Here is a 21,159-nt window from a genome sequence, read left to right as displayed (position 1 = left end):
TTAAAGTAAACATGCAAGCAATCCTTTTTGGAGAATAAGATATAAGTGCCAAACAAATTACAATAATCCACAAGCAAATAACGAGGAATGATGGCTCAAATAAATATGCTAGCACCATGTAAAAAGGAAATAAGAAGAAAGAAAATAATGATAAAGAAAAGAAAAAGAAAAGAAAAGAAAATAACATCTAAAAGAAGAAGAATGATAAAAAGGGAGAAAGGGAAGAAGAAAAGAAAACCTTGTTAATGGAGGTGAGAGAAAGAGAGAGTGAAGGGTGGGATAGAAGGGAGAAGGGAGAAGGGAGAAATAAGGAGGGAAAAGAAAAATTAGGATTTGGAGGAGAGAAAGATAAGATAATTTGGCAGTTTTGGTGGAGCTGTGCGGCGCAAGCGACGCGGCCGCGTGGAGCACGCGTTCGCGTGATTGCGCTGTAAGGTAGTTGACGCGGTCGCGTCAGTCACGCGGTCGCGTGACCCATATTGTGCTTCTGGCGCGAGTACAGCCTCGCGGCGGCACAACTCTCTGTTCAAATTGATAAATTTGCCAAAATTGGGGTGACGCGATCGCGTGGGGCATGCGATCGCGTGAGTGGGCTTTTAGAGGAATGTGACGCGGTCGCGTGGGGCACGCGGCCGCGTGGGGCACGCGGCCGCGTGGGTAGAATTGTGCGTTCAGCACCAATCCAGCACAATAATTGGTTGTGCACCCTTTTACGTCGAAATCCAAGGCACGCAGCCGCGTGGGGCATGCGATCGCGTGGAAGGTCAGGAATCCCATGTTACGCGGACGCGTCAGTGACGCGGTCGCGTGGGATGATCTGTGCCATTGGCACGCCTCCAGCCACGCTCTGGTGTGACTCTCTGTATGCTTTTTATTTTCTCACCTATTCTTGCGACGCGGACGCGTCGCGTAGCTCTTTTTTTTAATATATATAAAATGCGAATGCAGATGCATGAAGGTGCTAATAAAGAGAAGAGTTATTGACTAGGAAAAACTAAAGATAGAAAGAAAAGAACGATCATACCATGGTGGGTTGTCTCCCACCTAGCACTTTTCTTTAACGTCTGTAAGTTGGACGCTCCAGTAGCTCAATCTTCTGGCCTGTGGGGATCTTCCAAGAGCAAGATCTCAAGCTCCTTATTTTTCTACAGCTTCTCTCCATGGTACAGCTTCAGACGTTGTCCATTAATTTTAATAAGTTCAGAGTGTGAAGGGTGGCTTAGGTGATAAACTCCGTATAGTTCGGCCTTCTCTACTCTGTATGGACCTTCCCATCTCGATCTCAACTTGCCTGGCATGAGTCTTAGTCAAGATTTGTAAAGGAGGACTAAATCTCCAGATTGGAACTCTTTCCTCCTAATGTGCTGATCATGTACAACCTTCATCTTTTCCTTGTATATTCTTGAGTTCTCATAAGCTTCTAGGCGAAGGCTCTCCAGTTCTTGCAGTTGCAACTTCCTTTCAGCTCCAGCTTGCTCAATTCCCATGTGGCACTCCTTGACTGCCCAAAAGGCTCTGTGCTCTACTTCAACTGGGAGATGACAAGATTTTCCATAAACTAAGCGGAAAGGGCTCATCCCAATGGGTGTTTTGTTTGCTGTCCTGTATGCCCATAGTGCATCTTGCAGCCTGGTGCTCCAGTCTTTTCTGTGAGGTTTGACTATCTTCTGCAAGATACGCTTTATCTCTCTGTTTGACACCTCGGCTTGCCCATTGGTCTGAGGATGGTATGCTGTTGTAACCTTATGAATTATCCCATGCTTCTTCATAAATCCTGTTAGTCTCCTGTTACAGAAATGGGTGCCTTGATCGCTGGTGCACGAAATTGCAATCACACTTTTGCAATTCCGCACAACTAACCAGCAAGTGCACTGGGTTGTCCAAGTAATACCTTACGTGAGTAAGGGTCGATCCCACGGAGATTGTCGGCTTGAAGCAAGCTATGGTTATCTTGTAAATCTTAGTCAGGATATCAATAATTATCAAGTTTGATTGTGAAAAGTAAAAGAACATGAAATAAGTACTTGTTTTGCAGTAATGGAGAATAGGTTGAGGTTTTGGAGATGCTCCATCTTCTGAATCTCTGCTTTCCTACTGTCTTCTTCTTCAAACAAGCAAGGCTCCTTCCATGGCAAGCTGTATGCAAGGGTTTCACCGTTGTCAGTGGCTACCTCCCATCCTCTCAGTGGAAATGTTCAACGCACCCTGTCATGGCACGGCTATCCATCTGTCGGTTCTCAATCAGGCCGGAATAGAATCCAGTGATTCTTTTGCGTCTGTCACTAACGCCCCACCCTCAGGAGTTTGAAGCTCGTCACAGTCATTCAATCATTGAATCCTACTCAGAATACCACAGACAAGGTTTAGACCTTCCGGATTCTCTGGAATGCCGCCATCAGTTCTAGCTTATACCACGAAGATTCTGATTAAAGAATCCAAGAGATATCTACTTAACCTAAGGTAGAACGGAGGTGGTTGTCAGGCACACGTTCATAGTTGAGAATATGATGAGTGTCACGGATCATCACATTCATCCGGTTTAAGCACAAGTAATATCTTAGAATGGAAGCAAGCATGATTGAATAAGAAACAGTAGTAATTGCATTAATCCATCAAGACACAGCAGAGCTCCTCACCCCCAACCATGGGGTTTAGAGACTCATGCCGTGGGAAGTACACAAAGAAACGTGTAAAATGTCATGAGGTACAGATACAATGTCAAAAGATCTTATTAATAGTAAACTAGTAACCTAGGGTATACAGAAATGAATAAATGACGTAAAAATCCACTTCTGGGTCCACTTAGTGTGTGCTTGGGCTGAGCAATGAGACATTTTCGTGTAGAGACCTTTTATGGAGTTAAACGCCAGCTTTTATGCCAGTTTGGGCGTTTAACTCCAAGTTTTATGCCAGTTCCAGCGTTAAACGCTGGAATTTCTGAGGCTGATTTGCCACGCCGGTTTGGACCATCAAATCCCGGGCAAAGTATAGACTATTATACATTGCTGGAAAGCCCAGGATGTCTACTTTCCAATGCCGTTGAGAGCGCGCCAATTGAGCTTCTGTAGCTCCAGAAAATCCACTTCGAGTGCAGGGAGGTCAGAATCCAACAGCATCTGCAGTCCTTTTCAGTCTCTGAATCAGATTTTTGCTCAGGACCCTCAATTTCAGCCAGAAAATACCTGAAATCACAGAAAAACACACAAACTCATAGTAAAGTCCATAAAAGTGAATTTTAACTAAAAACTAATAAAAATATACTAAAAACTAACTAGATTATACTAAAAACATACTAAAAACAATGCCAAAAAGCGTATAAATTATCCGCTCATCACAACACCAAACTTAAATTGTTGCTTGTCCCCAAGCAACTGAAAATCAAAATAGGATAAAAAGAAGAGAATATACTATAGACTCCAAAATATCAAGGAAACTTAGCTCCAATTAGATGAGCGGGACTAGTAGCTTTTTGCCTCCGAACAGTTTTGGCATCTCACTCTATCCTTTGAAGTTCAGAATGATTGGCATCTATAAGAACTCAGAACTCAGATAGTGTTATTGATTCTCCTAGTTAATTATGATGATTCTTGAACATAGCTAATGTATGAGTCTTGGCTGTGGCCCAAAGCACTCTGTCTTCTCGTATTACCACCGGATACATACATGCCACAGACACATAATTGGGTGAACCTTTTCAGATTGTGACCCAGCTTTGCTAGAGTCCCCAATTAGAGGTGTCCAGGGTTCTTAAGCACACTCTTTTTGCCTTGGATCACAACTTTATTTCTTTCTTTTTCTTTCTTTTTCTCTCTTTTTTTTTCGAAAATTTTTTTTGTATCTACTGCTTTTTCTTGCTTCAAGAATCAATTAGATGATTTTTTAGATCCTCAATAACAGTTCTCTTTTTCCTCATTCTTTCAAGAGCCAACAATTTTTAACATTCTCAAAACAACAAATTCAAGAGACATATGCACTGTCCAAGCATTCATTCGGAAAACAAAAATTATTGTCACCACATCAAACTAATTCAACTAGTTTCAAGGATAAATTTCGAAATCCTGTACTTCTTGTTCTTTTGTGATTAAAAAATTTTTCATTTAAGAGAGGTGATGGATTCATAGGACATTCATAGCTTTAAGACATGAATTTTAAATTTTATTAATTATGGATTAAGAACAAGACTAAAAAATAGATATAAGATGAGACTAAAAAAATTAGAAAACAAAAATTTAAACTAGGCTCCTAATGATAGAGGTTTTCACAGAGTTAGGACTCAACAACCTTGATTTTGAGAAGTGGATGCTCCCTCAGCTTGAGAGGAGAGCTTTTGGCATTTCAACTCTTGGAGTTCACACCCCTGCTTCTCTTGTTCCTTCAGCAATTTGCAGAGCATGCAGTTCTGATTCTGCTGTTCTTCCTTAAGTTGCTCCATAGTCTCTTGCAACTTGTTGATAGATGCTTCTAGGCTGGCCCAGTAGCCAATTTCAGGGAATTCAGGGAGGAACTCCTGCGCCCTCCTTTTGATAGAGTTGTCTTGCATTTGTCCTTCCATTGACTTCTTGGTGATTGGATGTTCAATGGGTATGAATTCATCTACTCCCATCTTCACCCCAGCCTCTTTACAGAGCAAGGAGATCAAGCTTGGGTAAGCTAGTTTGGCTTCAGTGGAATTCTTATTTGCAATTGTGTAGATCTCACAAGCAATCACATGATGAACCTCCACTTCTTTTCCAAGCATAATGCAATGAATCATCACTGCTCTCTTGATAGTGACCTCAGAACGGTTGCTAGTGGGTAGTATGGAACGCCCAATAAAGTCTAGCCAACCTCTTGCAATTGGTTTGAGGTCTCCCCTCTTGAGTTGGTTTGGGACACCCTTAGAATTGGTTATCCACTTAGTTCCAGGGAGGCATATGTCCTCTAGAACTTGATCCAACCCTTTATCTGCTCTCACCATTCTCCTATTAAAGGATTCAGGATCATCTTGCAGTTGAGGTAATTTGAAGATTTCTCTTATTTTGTCCAGATGGAAGTACATAACTTTCCCTCTGACCATGGTTCTGTAGGTATGGTAAGCAGTTCCAGTCATTCTCTGCTTATCTGTTAGCCACAGATTTGAGTAGAATTCCTGAACCATATTCCTTCCAACCTTTATTTCAGGATTGGTTAGAACTTCCCATCCTCTGTTTCGAATTTGCTCTTGGATCCCCGGATACTCATCTTCTTTCAGATCAAATTTTACTTCCGGGATCACTGACCTCAGACCCATTATTTTGTGATAATGGTCTTCATGTTCTTTGGTTAAGAACTTCTCTTGATTCGAAAGATTCTTTGGATTATTCTCTTTCTTTCCTCTTAAATTGGTTTGTTTTCCCTTAGGAGCCATGATCTTGATGAATCTTGGCTTAGTGATCACGGAAAAGCACACCAAACTTAGAGGTTTGCTTGTCCTCAAGCAAAAGAAAGGAAAGAAGAGAGAGAGAGGAAGAGCAAATTCGAATGGTGTGGGGGAATGAGGGGCTGAACGTGTATTTATAAAGGGGGGGGGAGGAGAGATTTCCAAAAAAAAGAAAAATTGGAAAGGAGATTTGAGAAGATATGGAAAGAATTTGAGAGAAGGGTGAGTTTTTGAACAAAATTTGGGATTGATTTGAGAGATTTGAAGAATGATTTTAGATTTTTGAAAATTTGAAAGTGAATGATGAAAGGTTGAGATGTATTTATGTAGAAAAGTATGGGTAAGAAAAGGAAAATTTAAAAAAATTTGATTGAAAATCAAAATCTTGGTCCCCCCACCTTTTTGGCGTTAAACGCCCAGAATGGCATCCATTCTGGCGTTTAACGCCCATTTGTTGCCCATTGTGGGCGTTTAACGCCCAGCCAGGTGCCCTGGCTGGCGTTAAATGCCAGAATTCCTTTATCACTGGGTGTTTTGCTAAACGCCCAGGATGCTGCACACCTGGCGTTAAACGCCCAGAATGGTGCCCATTCTGGTGTTTAACGCCCAAAATGGCACCATTCCTGGCGTTAAACGCCCAGAATGGTACCCATTCTGGCGTTTAATGCCCAAAATGCCCCTTACTGGCGTTTTTTCGCCAGTAAGCTCTTTTTCTCTGCTTTTTGAGCTGAATCCTTCTGTAACTCTATGAATTCCTTCATTTTTGATACTTGCCTCTGTAAAAGCAAATCATATAACCTCCTAATGACTGGGTTGCCTCCCAGCAAGCGCTTCTTTACTGTCTTTAGCTGGACCTTTACTGAGAATCACTCAAGTCTCAGTTTTGAGCATTCCTGCTCAAAATTGCTTTCAAGATAATGCTTGATTCTCTGTCCATTAACAATGAACTTTTTGTCAGAATCAATATCCTAAAGCTCAACATATCCATATGGTGACACTCCTGTAATCACATACGGACCCCTCCACCGGGATTTAAGTTTTCCTGGAAACAATCTGAGCCTAGAGTTGAAGAGCAAAACTTTTTGTCCTGGCTCAAAGACTCTGGATGACAACTTCTTGTCATGCCATTTCTTTGCCTTTTCCTTATAAATTTTTGCATTTTCAAAGGCATTGAGTCTGAACTCCTCTAGCTCATTTAGCTGGAGTAATCTTTTTTCACCAGCTAACTGAGCATCCATGTTTAGGAATCTGGTTGCCCAGTAGGCTTTATGTTCCAGTTCCACGGGCAGATGACAGGCCTTCCCATACACCAGTTGGTATGGAGAGGTTCCTATAGGAGTCTTGAATGCTATTCTGTATGCCCACAGAGCATCATCCAAGCTCTTTGCCCAATCCTTTCTTCGGGCTATCACAGTCCGTTCTAGGATTCTTTTTAGCTCTCTGTTAGAGACTTCAGCTTGCCCATTTGTCTGTGGATGATACGGAGTTGCCACTTTGTGGCTAATTCCATATCTAACCATAGCAGAGTATAGCTGTCTATTGCAGAAATGAGTGCCCCTGTCACTGATTAGTACTCTGGGAACACCAAACCTGCTGAAGATGTGTTTCTGGAGGAATTTCAGCACGGTCCTGGTATCATTAGTGGGTGTAGCAATTGCTTCTACCCACTTAGATACATAGTCCACTGCCACCAGAATGTAAGTGTTTGAGTATGATGGTGGGAATGGCCCCATGAAGTCAATTCCCCATACATCAAACAATTCTATCTCTAATATCCCTTGTTGAGGCATGGCATATCTGTGAGGCAAGTTACCAGCTCTTTGGCAACTGTCACAGTTACGCACAAACTCTCGGGAATCTTTATAGAGAGTAGGCCAGTAGAAGCCACATTGGAGGACTTTATTGGCTGTTCGCTCACTTCCAAAATGTCCTCCATACTGTGATCCATGGCAATGCCATAGGATCCTTTGTGCTTCTTCTCTGGGTACTCATCTGCGGATCATTCCGTCTGCACATCTCTTAAAGAGATATGGTTCATCCCATAGGTAGTACTTGGCATCTGAAATTAATTTCTTTCTTTGCACTCTGCTGTACTCCTGGGGTATGAACCTCACAGCTTTATAGTTTGCAATATCTGCAAACCATGGAGCTTCCTGAATGGCAAAGAGTTGCTCATCTGGAAAAGTCTCAGAGATCTCAGTAGAAGGGAGGGACGCCCCAGCTACTGGTTCTATTCGGGACAGATGATCAGCTACTTGGTTCTCTGTCCCTTTTCTGTCTCTTATTTCTATATCAAACTCTTGCAGAAGCAACACCCATCTTATAAGCCTGGGTTTTGAATCCTGCTTTGTGAGTAAGTATTTAAGAGCAGCATGGTCAGTGTACACAACCACTTTGGATCCCACTAGATAGGATCTAAACTTGTCAATGGCATAGACCACTGCAAGTAACTCTTTTTCTGTGGTTGTGTAATTCTTCTGTGTGTCATTTAGAACACGGCTGGCATAATAAATGACGTGCAGAAGCTTGTTATGCCTCTGTCCCAACACTGCACCAATGGCATGGTCACTGGCATCACACATTAGTTCAAATGGCAATGCCCAATCTGGTGCAGAGATGACTGGTGCAGTGACCAGCTTAGCTTTCAGGGTCTCAAATGCCTGCAGACACTGTGTGTCAAATACAAATGGTGTGTCAGCAGCTAGCAGATTACTCAGAGGTTTTGCAATTTTCGAAAAATCCTTTATGAACCTTCTGTAGAATCCTGCATGCCCCAGAAAGCTTCTGATTGCCTTAACATTGGCAGGTGGTGGTAATTTTTCAATTACCTCTACCTTTGCTTTATCCACCTCTATTCCCCTGCTTGAAATTTTGTGCCCAAGGACAATTCCCTCAGTCACCATAAAGTGACATTTCTCCCAGTTTAAAACCAGGTTAGTCTCTTGGCACCTTTTCAGGACAAGTGCTAGGTGATTAAGACAGGAGCTGAATGAGTCTCCATATACTGAGAAGTCATCCATGAAGACTTCCAGGAATTTCTCCACCATATCAGAGAAGATGGATAACATGCATCTCTGAAAGGTTGCAGGAGCATTACACAGACCAAAAGGCATCCTCCTGTAGGCAAACACGCCAGAAGGGCAAGTAAATGCTGTTTTCTCTTGGTCCTGAGGGTCTACTGCAATTTGGTTGTAACCTGAATAGCCATCCAAAAAGCAGTAATAATCATGACCAGCTAGTCTTTCTAGCATTTGGTCTATGAATGGTAGAGGAAAATGATCCTTTCTGGTGGCTGTATTGAGCCTTCTGTAGTCAATACACATACGCCACCCTGTGATTGTTCTTGTAGGAACCAGTTCATTTTTTTCATTATGAACCACTGTCATTCCTCCCTTTTTGGGGACAACTTGGACAGGGCTCACCCAGGGGCTATCAGAAATAGGATAAATAATCCCAGCCTCTAGTAATTTAGTGACCTCTTTCTGCACCACCTCCTTCATGGCAGGATTTAGCCTCCTTTGTGGTTGGACCACTGGTTTGGCATTATCCTCCAACAGGATCTTGTGCATGCATCTAGCTGGGCTAATGCCCTTAAGATCACTTATGGACCACCCAAGAGCTGTCTTGTGTGTCCTTAGCACTTGAATCAGTGCTTCCTCTTCCTGTGGATTTAAAGCAGAGCTTATAATCACTGGAAAAGTGTCACCCTCTCCCAGAAATGCATATTTCAGGGATGGTGGTAGTGGTTTGAGTTCAGGTTTGGGAGGCTTATCCTCCTCCTGAGGAATTTTTGAAAATTCCTTTGTTTCCTCTGGTTCTTCTTGATCAGGTTGAGCATCTTTGAAGATGTCCTCAAGCTCTGATTCTAGGCTTTCAGTCATATTGATCTCTTCTACCAGAGAGTCAATAATGTCAGCGCCCATGCAGTCATTTGGTGTGTCTGGATGCTGCATAGCTTTTACAACATTCAACTTGAACGCATCCTCATTGACTCTCAGGGTTACTTCCCCTTTCTGTACATCAATGAGAGTTCGTCCAGTTGCTAGGAAAGGTCTTCCTAGAATGAGAGTTGCACTCTTGTGCTCCTCCATTTCCAGCACCACAAAGTCAGTTGGAAAGGCGAATGGTCCAACTTTGACAATCATATCCTCTATTATGCCTGATGGATATTTAATGGAGCCATCAGCAAGTTGGAGGCATATCCGGGTTGGTTTGACTTCTCCAGTCAACCCAAGCTTTCTGATAGTGGATGCAGGTATTAGATTGATGCTTGCTCCAAGATCACATAAGGCTGTCTTGGTGCAGGCACCTTCTAATGTGCATGGTATCATAAAGCTTCCTGGATCTTGAAGCTTTTCTGGTAAGCTTTTCAGAATGACTGCACTGCATTCTTCAGTGAGAAACACTTTTTCAGTTTCTCTCCAATCCTTCTTATGACTTAAGATTTCTTTCATGAACTTAGCATAAGAAGGTATTTGCTCAAGTGCCTCTGCAAACAGAATCTTTATTTCAAGAGTCCTTAGATAGTCTGCAAAGCGGGCAAATTGCTTATCCTGTTCCGCTTGGCGGAGTTTTTGAGGATAAGGCATCTTGGCTTTATAGTCTTCAACCTTAGATGCTGCAGGTTTATTCCTTACAGAAGTGGTTGAAGAAGCCTTGTTAGAGGGACTACTGTCAGCACTCTCGGGTGTCTGATCCTCCCTTGGCGTCTGAACGCCAGGAATGGGTGGAAATTGGGCGTTTAACGCCAACTTTTCCCCCTTTTCTGGCGTTTGAACGCCAGAACTGGGCAGGGAATGGGCGTTTAACGCCAGCTTTCCCCCCTTTTCTGGCGTTTGAATGCCAAAACTGTTCCTCTCTGGGCTCTTACTGTCCTCAGAGGGATTTTGAACAGTGGTTTGGTTATCCTCTGTCACTTGTTCCTTATTTGGCTTTTTGCTCTTTTGAGCAGTGTTATTCAGTGTCTTCCCACTCCTCAGTTGAACTGCTTGACATTCCTCTGTTATCTGTTTAGATATTTGCTGTTTTGCTTGATTCAACTGCAGTTCTATGTTCTTGTTAGCAACTTTAGTTTCATGGAGCATCTCTTTAAATTCTGCTAACTGTTCTGTCATCAGGAGCAATTGTTGATTAAGCTCAATCATCTGTTCTTGAGGATTAGGATCAGTGGCTACTGCCATGACTTCCCCTTTTGGAGAGAACTCGTTGCTAGAGTACAAATATTGGTTTCTAGCAACAGTGTCTATAAGCTCTTGAGCTTCTTCAATTGTCTTCCTCATGTGTATAGATCCACCAGCTGAGTGGTCTAAAGACATCTGAGCTTTTTCTGTAAGCCCATAGTAGAAGATGTCTAATTGTACCCACTCTGAAAACATTTTAGAGGGGCATTTTCTTAGCATACCTCTATACCTCTCCCAGGCATTATAAAGGGATTCATTATCCTCTTGTTTAAAGCCTTGGATGTCCAGCCTTAGCTGTGTCATCCTCTTTGGAGGGTAAAAGTGATTCAGGAATTTGTCTGATAACTGTTTCCATGTCTTTATGCTTGCTGTAGGTTGGTTATTCAACCACCTCTTAGCTTGATCTTTTACAGCAAATGGAAACAATAATAGTCTGTAGACATCCTGATCTACCTCTTTATCATGTACTGTGTCAGCAATTTGTAAGAATTGTGCCAGAAACTCAGTAGGCTCTTCCTGTGGAAGACCAGAATACTGACAATTTTGCTGCACTATGATAATGAGTTGAGGATTTAGCTCAAAGCTACTTGCTTTGATGGGAGGCGTACAGATGCTACTCCCATATGCAGCTGTAATGGGGTTAGCATATGACCCCAGAGTCCTTCTGGACTGATCAATCCCACTTAGGTCCATAATGGATAAAGGGAAATGATATGGATTGCAAATAGATAAATTTTGTTTTTTTTTTTTGAATTAAACGAAAAAAATAAAATAAAAAAATAAAATAAAAATTCGAAAATTAAAAAGAAAATAAGATCAAAGCAAATTGAGAACTGAATCAATTAGTCAATTAAAAAGATTTTGAAAATAGCAATTAAAAAGATATGATTGAAAATTTTTTATGAAAAAGATTTGATTTTTGAAATGAGGAAAGAGAAAAACAACAAAATGACACCAAACTTAAAATTTTTAGAAAATCAAACACTAATTTTTCGAAAATTTTAAGGGAAAGAACACAAAGAGGACACCAAACTTAGAATTTTTACGGATCAAAAAGGGACTAAGGACATGCAAATTCGAAAATTAAAAGAAAAACAAAAGCATGCAATTGACACTAAACTTAAAATATGAAACTAGACTCAACTAAAAGACTCTAAATCAACAAAAATAAAACAGTCCTAATCTAAGCAACAAGATAAGCCGTCAGTTGTCCAAACTCAACAATCCCCGGCAACGGCGCCAAAAACTTGGTGCACGAAATTGCAATCACACTTTTGCAATTCCGCACAACTAACCAGCAAGTGCACTGGGTCGTCCAAGTAATGCCTTACGTGAGTAAGGGTCGATCCCACGGAGATTGTCGGCTTGAAGCAAGCTATGGTTATCTTGTAAATCTTAGTCAGGATATCAATAATTATCAAGTTTGATTGTGAAAAGTAAAAGAACATGAAATAAGTACTTGTTTTGCAGTAATGGAGAACAGGTTGAGGTTTTGGAGATGCTCCATCTTCTGAATCTCTGCTTTCCTACTATCTTCTTCTTCAAACACGCAAGGCTCCTTCCATGGCAAGCTGTATGCAAGGGTTTCACCGTTGTCAGTGGCTACCTCCCATCCTCTCAGTGGAAATGTTCAACGCACCCTGTCACGGCACGGCTATCCATCTGTCGGTTCTCAATCAGGCTGGAATAGAATCCAGTGATTCTTTTGCGTCTGTCACTAACGCCCCGCCCTCAGGAGTTTGAAGCTCGTCACAGTCATTCAATCATTGAATCCTACTCAGAATACCACAGACAAGGTTTAGACCTTCCGGATTCTCTTGAATGCCGCCATTAGTTCTAGCTTATACCACGAAGATTCTGATTAAAGAATCCAAGAGATATCTACTTAACCTAAGGTAGAACGGAGGTGGTTGTCAGGCACACGTTCATAGTTGAGAATATGATGAGTGTCATGGATCATCACATTCATCCGGTTTAAGCACAAGTAATATCTTAGAATGGAAGCAAGCATGATTGAATAAGAAACAGTAGTAATTGCATTAATCCATCAAGACACAGCAGAGCTCCTCACCCCCAACCATGGGGTTTAGAGACTCATGCCGTGGGAAGTACACAAAGAAACGTGTAAAATGTCATGAGGTACAGATACAATGTCAAAAGATCTTATTAATAGTAAACTAGTAACCTAGGGTATACAGAAATGAGTAAATGACGTAAAAATCTACTTCTGGGTCCACTTAGTGTGTGCTTGGGCCGAGCAATGAGGCATTTTCGTGTAGAGACCTTTTCTGGAGTTAAACGCCAGCTTTTATGCCAGTTTGGGCGTTTAACTCCAAGTTTTATGCCAGTTCCAGCGTTAAACGCTGGAATTTCTGAGGCTGATTTGCCACGCCGATTTGGACCATCAAATCTCGGGCAAAGTATGGACTATTATACATTGCTGGAAAGCCCAGGATGTCTACTTTCCAATTCCGTTGAGAGCGTGCCAATTGGACTTCTGTAGCTCCAGAAAATCCACTTCGAGTGCAGGGAGGTCAGAATCCAACAGCATCTGCAGTCCTTTTCAGTCTCTGAATCAGATTTTTGCTCAGGACCCTCAATTTCAGCCAAAAAATACCTGAAATCACAGAAAAACACACAAACTCATAGTAAAGTCCAGAAAAGTGAATTTTAACTAAAAACTAATAAAAATATACTAAAAACTAACTAGATTATACTAAAAACATACTAAAAACAATGCCAAAAAGCGTATAAATTATCCGCTCATCAATCGCTCACGATTGCTTGTGGTGATCCAAAGCGGCAAATAATATGGTTTCTCACAAAGGAAACAAAAGTGTTAGCGTCATCAGTGCGGGTGGGAATTGCTTCCACCCACTTGGAAACATAGTCCACAGCTAACAATATATAAAATTGACCATTAGAATTTGGGAACGGACCCATGAAGTCAATGCCCCAAACATAAAAAATTTCACAAAAAAGCATAAATTGTTGAGGCATCTCATCCCTCCTGGATATATTACCAAATTTTTGGCATGGAAGACAAGATCTACAAAACTCAGCAGCGTCTCTAAAAAGAGTAGGCCACCAGAATCCAAAGTCTAAGATCTTTCTAGCTGTTCTTTGAGGGCCAAAATGTCCTCCACTCTCAGATGAGTGACAGGCCTCCAAAATGGACTGGAATTCTGATTGAGGTACACAACGTCTAATTACCTGATCAGCACCATATCTCCATAAATATGGGTCATCTCATATATAATATTTAGACTCGCTTTTCAGCTTGTCCCTTTGATGCTTAGAAAAATGTGCGGCTAACTAGATAATTAGCTATAGGTGCGTACCAAGGTGCTATCTCAGATACTGCTTGCAGGTTATCAAATGGAAAATTATCATCTATAGGAGTAGAATCATCCTTAATGTGCTCAAGGCGACTCAAGTGGTCTGCCACTAGATTCTGATTACCACTCCTATCCTTTATTTCTAAATCAAATTCTTGTAAAAGCAATATCCAACATATGAGCCTTGGTTTGGACTCCTTTTTAGGTAATAGATACTTCAAAGCTGCATGGTCCGAATACACTACTACTCTAGTACCAAGTAGATAAGCTCGGAATTTATCTAGAGTAAAAACAATAGCAAGAAGCTCTTTCTCAGTAGTAGTATAATTGGACTGGGCAGCGTCTAAAGTTTTAGACACATAAGCAATAACAAAAGGATCCTTACCTTCACGCTGAGCCAGCGCTGCTCCTACTGCATGGTTGGAAGCATTGCACATGATTTCCAATGGCTGGCTCCAGTTTGGTCCTCTCACAATGGGAGCTTGAGTCAGGTTGGTCTTCGGCTTATCGAACGCTTGCTTACAATTCTCACTGAACTCGAACTCAATATCCTTCTGTAGCAATCTGGATAAGGGAAGTGCTACCTTACTGAAGTCCTTAATAAATCTCCTGTAAGAACCTGCATGGCCAAAGAACAAACGGACTGACAGGCGATCCAGCATTTGATCAATGAATGGAAGAGGGTAGTGATCCTTGCGAGTAGCTTGGTTGAGATGCCTGTAATCAATGCAGACTCTCCAAGCGTTCTGTACTCTGGTCGCTATGAGTTTTCCATGCTCGTTCTTCACTGTAGTGACTCCAGACTTCTTGGGCACCACTTGTACTGGGCTAACCCATTCACTGTCTGAAATGGGAGAAATGATACATGCTTTCAATAGTCTGGTCGCTTCCTTTTTGACAACTTCCAAAATGGTGGGATTCAGTCTTCTTTGGGGTTGGCGGACAGGTCTTGCTCCTTCCTCTAAAAATATTCTGTGCTCACATACTTGAGGGTTGATGCCTACGATGTCTGCTAAACTCCACCCAATTGCTTTCTTGTGCTTTCTCAGCACATTAAGTAGCTGCTCTTCCTGTTCAGGAGTGAGATCCTATGCAATAATAACTGGAAACTTCTGCCTTTCTTCAAGATAAGCGTATTTGAGATGTGGAGGGAGAGGTTTCAACTCAATCTTCTGGTCATGGGCAGGCTCTGGATTGTTTGGAGCTTGTGAAAGTTCAGAAGTGTCCTTATTGTTAGTTAATAGAGTCCCCACACTTGGACTTTGTTCTGTGTACTTTTCTTTCAGCTCTTCCTGGTGAATTTCAACTACAGCTTCATCTATGACATCACACTAGAAGATGGAATGATCTTCTGGAGGGTTGTTTGTGACTCCATTTAAATTGAAGATTACTATTTGGCCATCTATTTCAAAAGAATATGTTCCTGAAAAAGCATCTAATTTGAATCTTGATGTCTTTAGGAATGGTCTGCCAAGTAGGATTGATGATGGCTTATCTGAGTCATTATTGGGCATCTCCAAGATATAGAAATCAGTGGAAAATGTGAGCCCTTTAATGTTCACTAAAACATCTTCAACAACTCCAGCTACTGTAATGATGCTTTTATCTGCCAACACAAAACGAGCTGCCGACCTTTTTAAGGGAGGGAGCCTTAAAACATCATATACAGATAAAGGCATAATACTAACACATGCTCCCAAATCACACATGCAATCATAAATTACTACACCACCAATAGTACAACTAACTATACAAGGACCTGGGTCACTACATTTTTTAGGTAAACTTCCCATTAAAGCAGATATGGAACTTCCTAAAGGAATAGTTTCTAATTCATTAATTTTGTCCTTATGTATACATAAATCTTTTAGAAACGTTGCATATTTAGGTACCTGTTGAATGACATCAAAAAGGGGAACAGTTACCTCAACCTTTTTGAAGATTTCTACCATCTTGGGGTCAGGTTCCAACTGCTTCCTGGGCTTCCTTGCAAGTTGTGGAAATGGAATGGGTGTGGTGTTTTCTGTAGTGTCTGCGCCTTTTGGTGCTTTCTCCTGTGATTGAGCTTCTTCTCTCTCAGCTATGTCATGTATGTCCTCTTTCTCTTCAACATCTTCTAATTCCACAACCTCTTCAGCTGAGGCGTGTTCTGGTGGGCTTGGTTCCTCCTGACTTCTCTCCTGCAGTGTGGTTCCAGACCTTAGGGTGATGGCATTAATACCACCCTTTGGATTGGGGAATGGTTGAGAGGGGAGTCCACCAGAGCTTGAGGACTGGTTACTGGAATTTTGCATTGATCCTATCTGTGAGACAAGAGTTTGTAAAGTAGAAGCGAAAGTATTCAGAGTTGCTTTAATACTTTCTTCCATAGCCTGATGTCTCTGATCAATGGCTTGTAGTAAGTCAGTATTAGGGGATGAAGCGATGCTAGTGGTCTGAGAGGTTTGCTGAGGAGCTTGAGGTTGTCTTAAATGAAGTGCTCTGTAAGGTTGATTCTGCTACCTGTTGTTATTGTTATTCCACCTCTAATTTCCATTGTTATCTCTGCCTCCTCTGTTAGAATTGTCCCTCCAACCCAGGTTAAAATTGTCTCTCCAGCCTTGGTTGGAATTATCCTGCCATCCTTGGTTATAATTGCCACCTTGATTGTACCCTTGATTGGGGCGGTCATAAAAGTTGTGAGTGGCTGCTACAGTATTGTCTTCTGGTTGGAGCTGCGGACACTCATCGGTATAGTGACTATAATCTGCACAGACGCCGCACACTCTTTTTGGGACTAACTGCTGGCTGTGTTGTGGTGGAGAAGGCTGAACATGCTGAGGTTGTTGTTGATTCAGTTGCATCTGTTTCAGCAAGTTAGTAATTTCACATAGATTCTGGGCTATAGCGGTGGTCTCTGTATTAGTGAATACCTCCGCAACAGCTCTTGACCGACTTTGTCTCTGCCTATGATTCCTGGTAGAGTCAGCTAAGTCTCTGATCAATTGCCATGCTTCGTCCGTAGTCTTGTGCTTTTTCATAGAACCATTGCAAGCACCTTCCAGTGTGGTCCTATCTTGAGGTCTCAGACCCTGTGTAAAGTAACCGAGTAAGACAATCTTGTCAATCATATGATGGGGACATGCATTTCAAAGTGTATTGAAGCGTTCCAAGTATTCATAGAGGGTCTCAGATTCATCCTGGACGATCATAGACATGTCTTTCCGTAGCTTATCAGCAATTTCAGCTGGAAAAAATTTATCCAGAAATTCACTCAAGTGTATTGATGAGTGGATAATTTATACGCTTTTTGGCATTGTTTTTAGATAGTTTTTAGTAAGTTTGAGCTACTTTTAGAAATGTTTTCATTATTTTTTATGTTAAATTCACATTTCTGGACTTTACTATGAGTTTGTGTGTTTTTCTGTGATTTCAGGTAAATTCTGGCTGAAATTGAGGGACTTGAGCAAAACTCTGAAAAAGGCTGACAAAAGGACTGCTGATGCTGTTGGAATCTGACCTCTCTGCACTCGAAATGGATTTTCTGGAGCTACAGAACTCCAATTGGCGCGCTCTCAACGGAGTTGGAAAGTAGACATCCAGGGCTTTCCAGCAATATATAATAGTCCATACTTTATTCGGAAATTGACGACGTAACTTGGCGTTGAATGCCAAGTACATGCTGCTGTCTGGAGTTAAATGCCAGAAAAACGTCATGATCCGGAGTTGAACGCCCAAAACACGTCATAACTTGGAGTTCAACTCCAAGAGAAGCCTCAGCTCGTGGATTAATCAAGCTCAGCCCAAGCATACACCAAGTGGGCCCCGGAAGTGGATTTATGCATCAATTACTTACTCATGTAAACCCTAGTAGCTAGTTTATTATAAATAGGACTTTTTATCAGTGTATTAGATCATCTTGGGACGATTAGTTCTCAGATCATGGGGGCTGGCCATTCGGCCATGCCCGAACCTTTTACTTATGTATTTTCAACGGTGGAGTTTCTGCACACCATAGATTAAGGGTGTGGAGCTCTGCTGTACCTCAAGTATTAATGCAATTCTATTCTCTTTTATTCAATTCTCTCTTATTCTTATTCCAAGATATTCATTCGTACCCAAGAACATGATGAATGTGATGATTAAGTAACCCTCATTATCATTCTCACTTATGAACGCACGTGATTGACAACCACTTCCGTTCTACATGCAACAGAGCTTGAATGCGTATCTCTTAGATTCCCCAACAGAATCTTCGTGGTATAAGCTAGATAGATGGCGGCATTTATGAGGATCCGGAAAGTCTCACCTTGTCTGTGGTATTCCGAGTAGGATCCTGGGAATCCGGAAAGTCTCACCTTGTCTGTGGTATTCCGAGTAGGATTCCGGTAATGAATGACTGTGACGTGCTTTAGACTCGCAAGTGCTGGGCGTTAGTGACAGACGCAAAAGAATCAAGGGATTCTATTCCAGTAGGAGCGGGAACCAACCAGTGATTAGCCGTGCTGTGACAGAGCGCGTGAGCGTAGTTTTCACTGCGAGGATGGGATGTAGCCATCAACCATGGGTGATGCCTCCAGACGATTAGCCATGCGAGTGACAGCCACAGAGGATCATTTTCCCGAGAGGATTGAAAGTAGCCACCGCTGATGGTGAACCCCTATACACAGCTTGCCATGGAAAGGAGTAAGAAGGATTGGGTTGAAGTAGTGGGAAAACAGGCGTTCTTGAGCCATACAGTATCTCCATTCACTTATCTGAAATTCCCACCAATGAATCTGCATAAGTATTTCTATCCCTTTTACTTATTTTATTTATCCAATTTAATTCCATTTGACCCTATGATTTCACTCACTAACTGAGAACTACAAGATGGCCATAGCTTGCTTCATACCAACAATCTCTGTGGGATCGACCCTTACTCACGTAAGGTTTATTACTTGGACGACCGAGTACACTTGCTAGTTAGTTGAACGGAGTTGTGTCCACTCGTGCCAATTTCAAATTCCATAAAAGTACAACTTAAAGAATAGTGATCGCAATTTCGTCCACCAAGTTTTTGGCGCCGTTGCCGGGGATTGTTCGAGTATGGACAACTGACGGTTCATCTTGTTGCTCAGATTAGGTAATTTTCTTTTCAAAAATCTTTTTCAAAAATTTTTCTTTTATTTTTCGTTTTTCCAAAAATATTTTCGGAAAAAAAAATAAAAATACAAAAAAAATCATAAAATCATAAAAACAAAAATATTTTGTGTTTCTTGTTTGAGTCTTGAGTCAATTTTTAAGTTTGGTGTCAATTGCATGCTTTAAAAATTCTTTCTTGCATTTTTTTTGAAAATTCATGCATTCATAGTGTTCTTCATGATCTTCAAGTTGTTCTTGACAAGTCTTCTTGTTTGATCTTGATGATTTCTTGTTTTGTGTTGATTGTTGTTTTTCATGTGCACTTTTGCATTCATATTTTCCATGCATTAAAGATTTCTATGTTTGGTGTCTTGCATGTTTTATTTGCATCAAAAATTTTTCAAAATTATGTTCTTGATGTTCATCATGATCTTCAAAGTGTTCTTGGTGTTCATCTTGACATTCATAGCATTCTTGCATGCATCTTGTGTCTTGATCCAAAATTTTCATGTTTTGGGTCATTTTTGTGTTTTTCTTTAAAAATTCAAAAATAAAAAAATATCTTTTCCTTATTTCCTCCAAAATTTCGAAATTTTGGGTTGACTTGGTCAAAAAATTTTTTAAAATTAGTTGTTTCTTACAAGTCAAGTCAAAATTTCAATTTTAAAAATCTTATCTTTTTAAAATCTTTTTTAAAAATCATATCTTTTTCATTTTTTTTATCATTTTCGAAAATTTCAAAATTATTTTTCAAAATATTTTCAAAAATCTTTTTCTTATCTTTATATCAAATTTTCGAAAAATTAGCTAACAAGTAATGTGATTGATTCAAAAATTTGAAGTTTGTTACTTTTTTGTTAAGAAAGGTTCAATCTTTAAGTTCTAGAATCTTATCTTGTGATTTCTTGTTAGTTAAATCAATTTTAAAATTAAATCTTTTATCTTTTATCTTATCTTTTTCAAAAATCTTATCTTTTTCAAAATTTGATTTCAAAATATCTTATCTAAACTCTTATCTTCTTATCTTTTTCAAAATTTGATTTCAAATCTTTTTCAATCAACTAACTAACTTTTTGTTTATTTCTTATCTTTTTCAAAACCAACTAACTACCTATCCCTCTCTAATTTTCGAAAATTCTCCCTCTCTTTTTCAAAAAAAATCTTTTTGTTTTAAATTTTAATTTTAATTATATTTTGTCTTTGAATTTCGAAAATTACTAACTTCTTTTTCAAAAATTATTTTCGAAATTTCTCTTCTCTTCTCTTATTCTATTTAATTAATTAATTACTAACACTTCTCTTCACCTCTCTTCATCTAAAAATCCGAATTCTTCTTCATTCTTCTACCCCCTTCTTCTTCTACTAACATAAAGGAATCTCTATACTGAGACATAGAGGATTCCTCTTTCTTTTCTTGTTTTCTTCTCTTTCATATGAGCAGGAACAGGGAAAAGGGCACTCTTGTTGAAATTGATCCAGAACCTGAAAGGACTCTGAAGAGAAAATTAAGAGAAGCTAAATTACAACAATCCAGAAACAACCTTTCAGAAATTTTCGAACAGGAGAAGGACATGGCAGCCAAAAATAATAATAATAATGCAAGGAGAATGCTTGGTGACTTCACAAAGCCAACGTCCAAGTTTGATGGAAGAAGCATCTCCATTCCTGCCATTGGAGCCAATAACTTTGAGCTTAAGCCTCAACTAGTTGCATTAATGCAACAAAACTGCAAGTTTTATGGACTTCCATCTGAAGATCCTTATCAGTTTTTAACTGAGTTCTTGCAGATCTGTGAGACTGTAAAGACAAATGGAGTTAATCCTGAAGTCTACAGACTCATGCTTTTCCCTTTTGCTGTAAGAGATAGAGCTAGAATATGGTTGGATTCACAACCTAAGGATAGCCTGGACTCCTGGGATAAGCTGGTCACTGCCTTCTTAGATAAATTCTTTCCTCCTCAAAAGCTGAGCAAGCTGAGAGTGGATGTTCAAACCTTCAAACAAAAAGATGGTGAATCCCTCTATGAAGCTTGGAAAAGATACAAGCAATTGACCAAAAGATGTCCATCTGACATGTTTTCAGAATGGACCCTATTAGATATATTCTATTATGGCCTCTCTGAATTTTCGAAAATGTCATT

Source organism: Arachis hypogaea, chromosome 2 (assembly GCF_003086295.3).
Source record: "Arachis hypogaea cultivar Tifrunner chromosome 2, arahy.Tifrunner.gnm2.J5K5, whole genome shotgun sequence".
NCBI classification, from domain to species: domain Eukaryota; kingdom Viridiplantae; phylum Streptophyta; class Magnoliopsida; order Fabales; family Fabaceae; genus Arachis; species Arachis hypogaea.
This window is presented reverse-complemented; position numbering follows the sequence as displayed.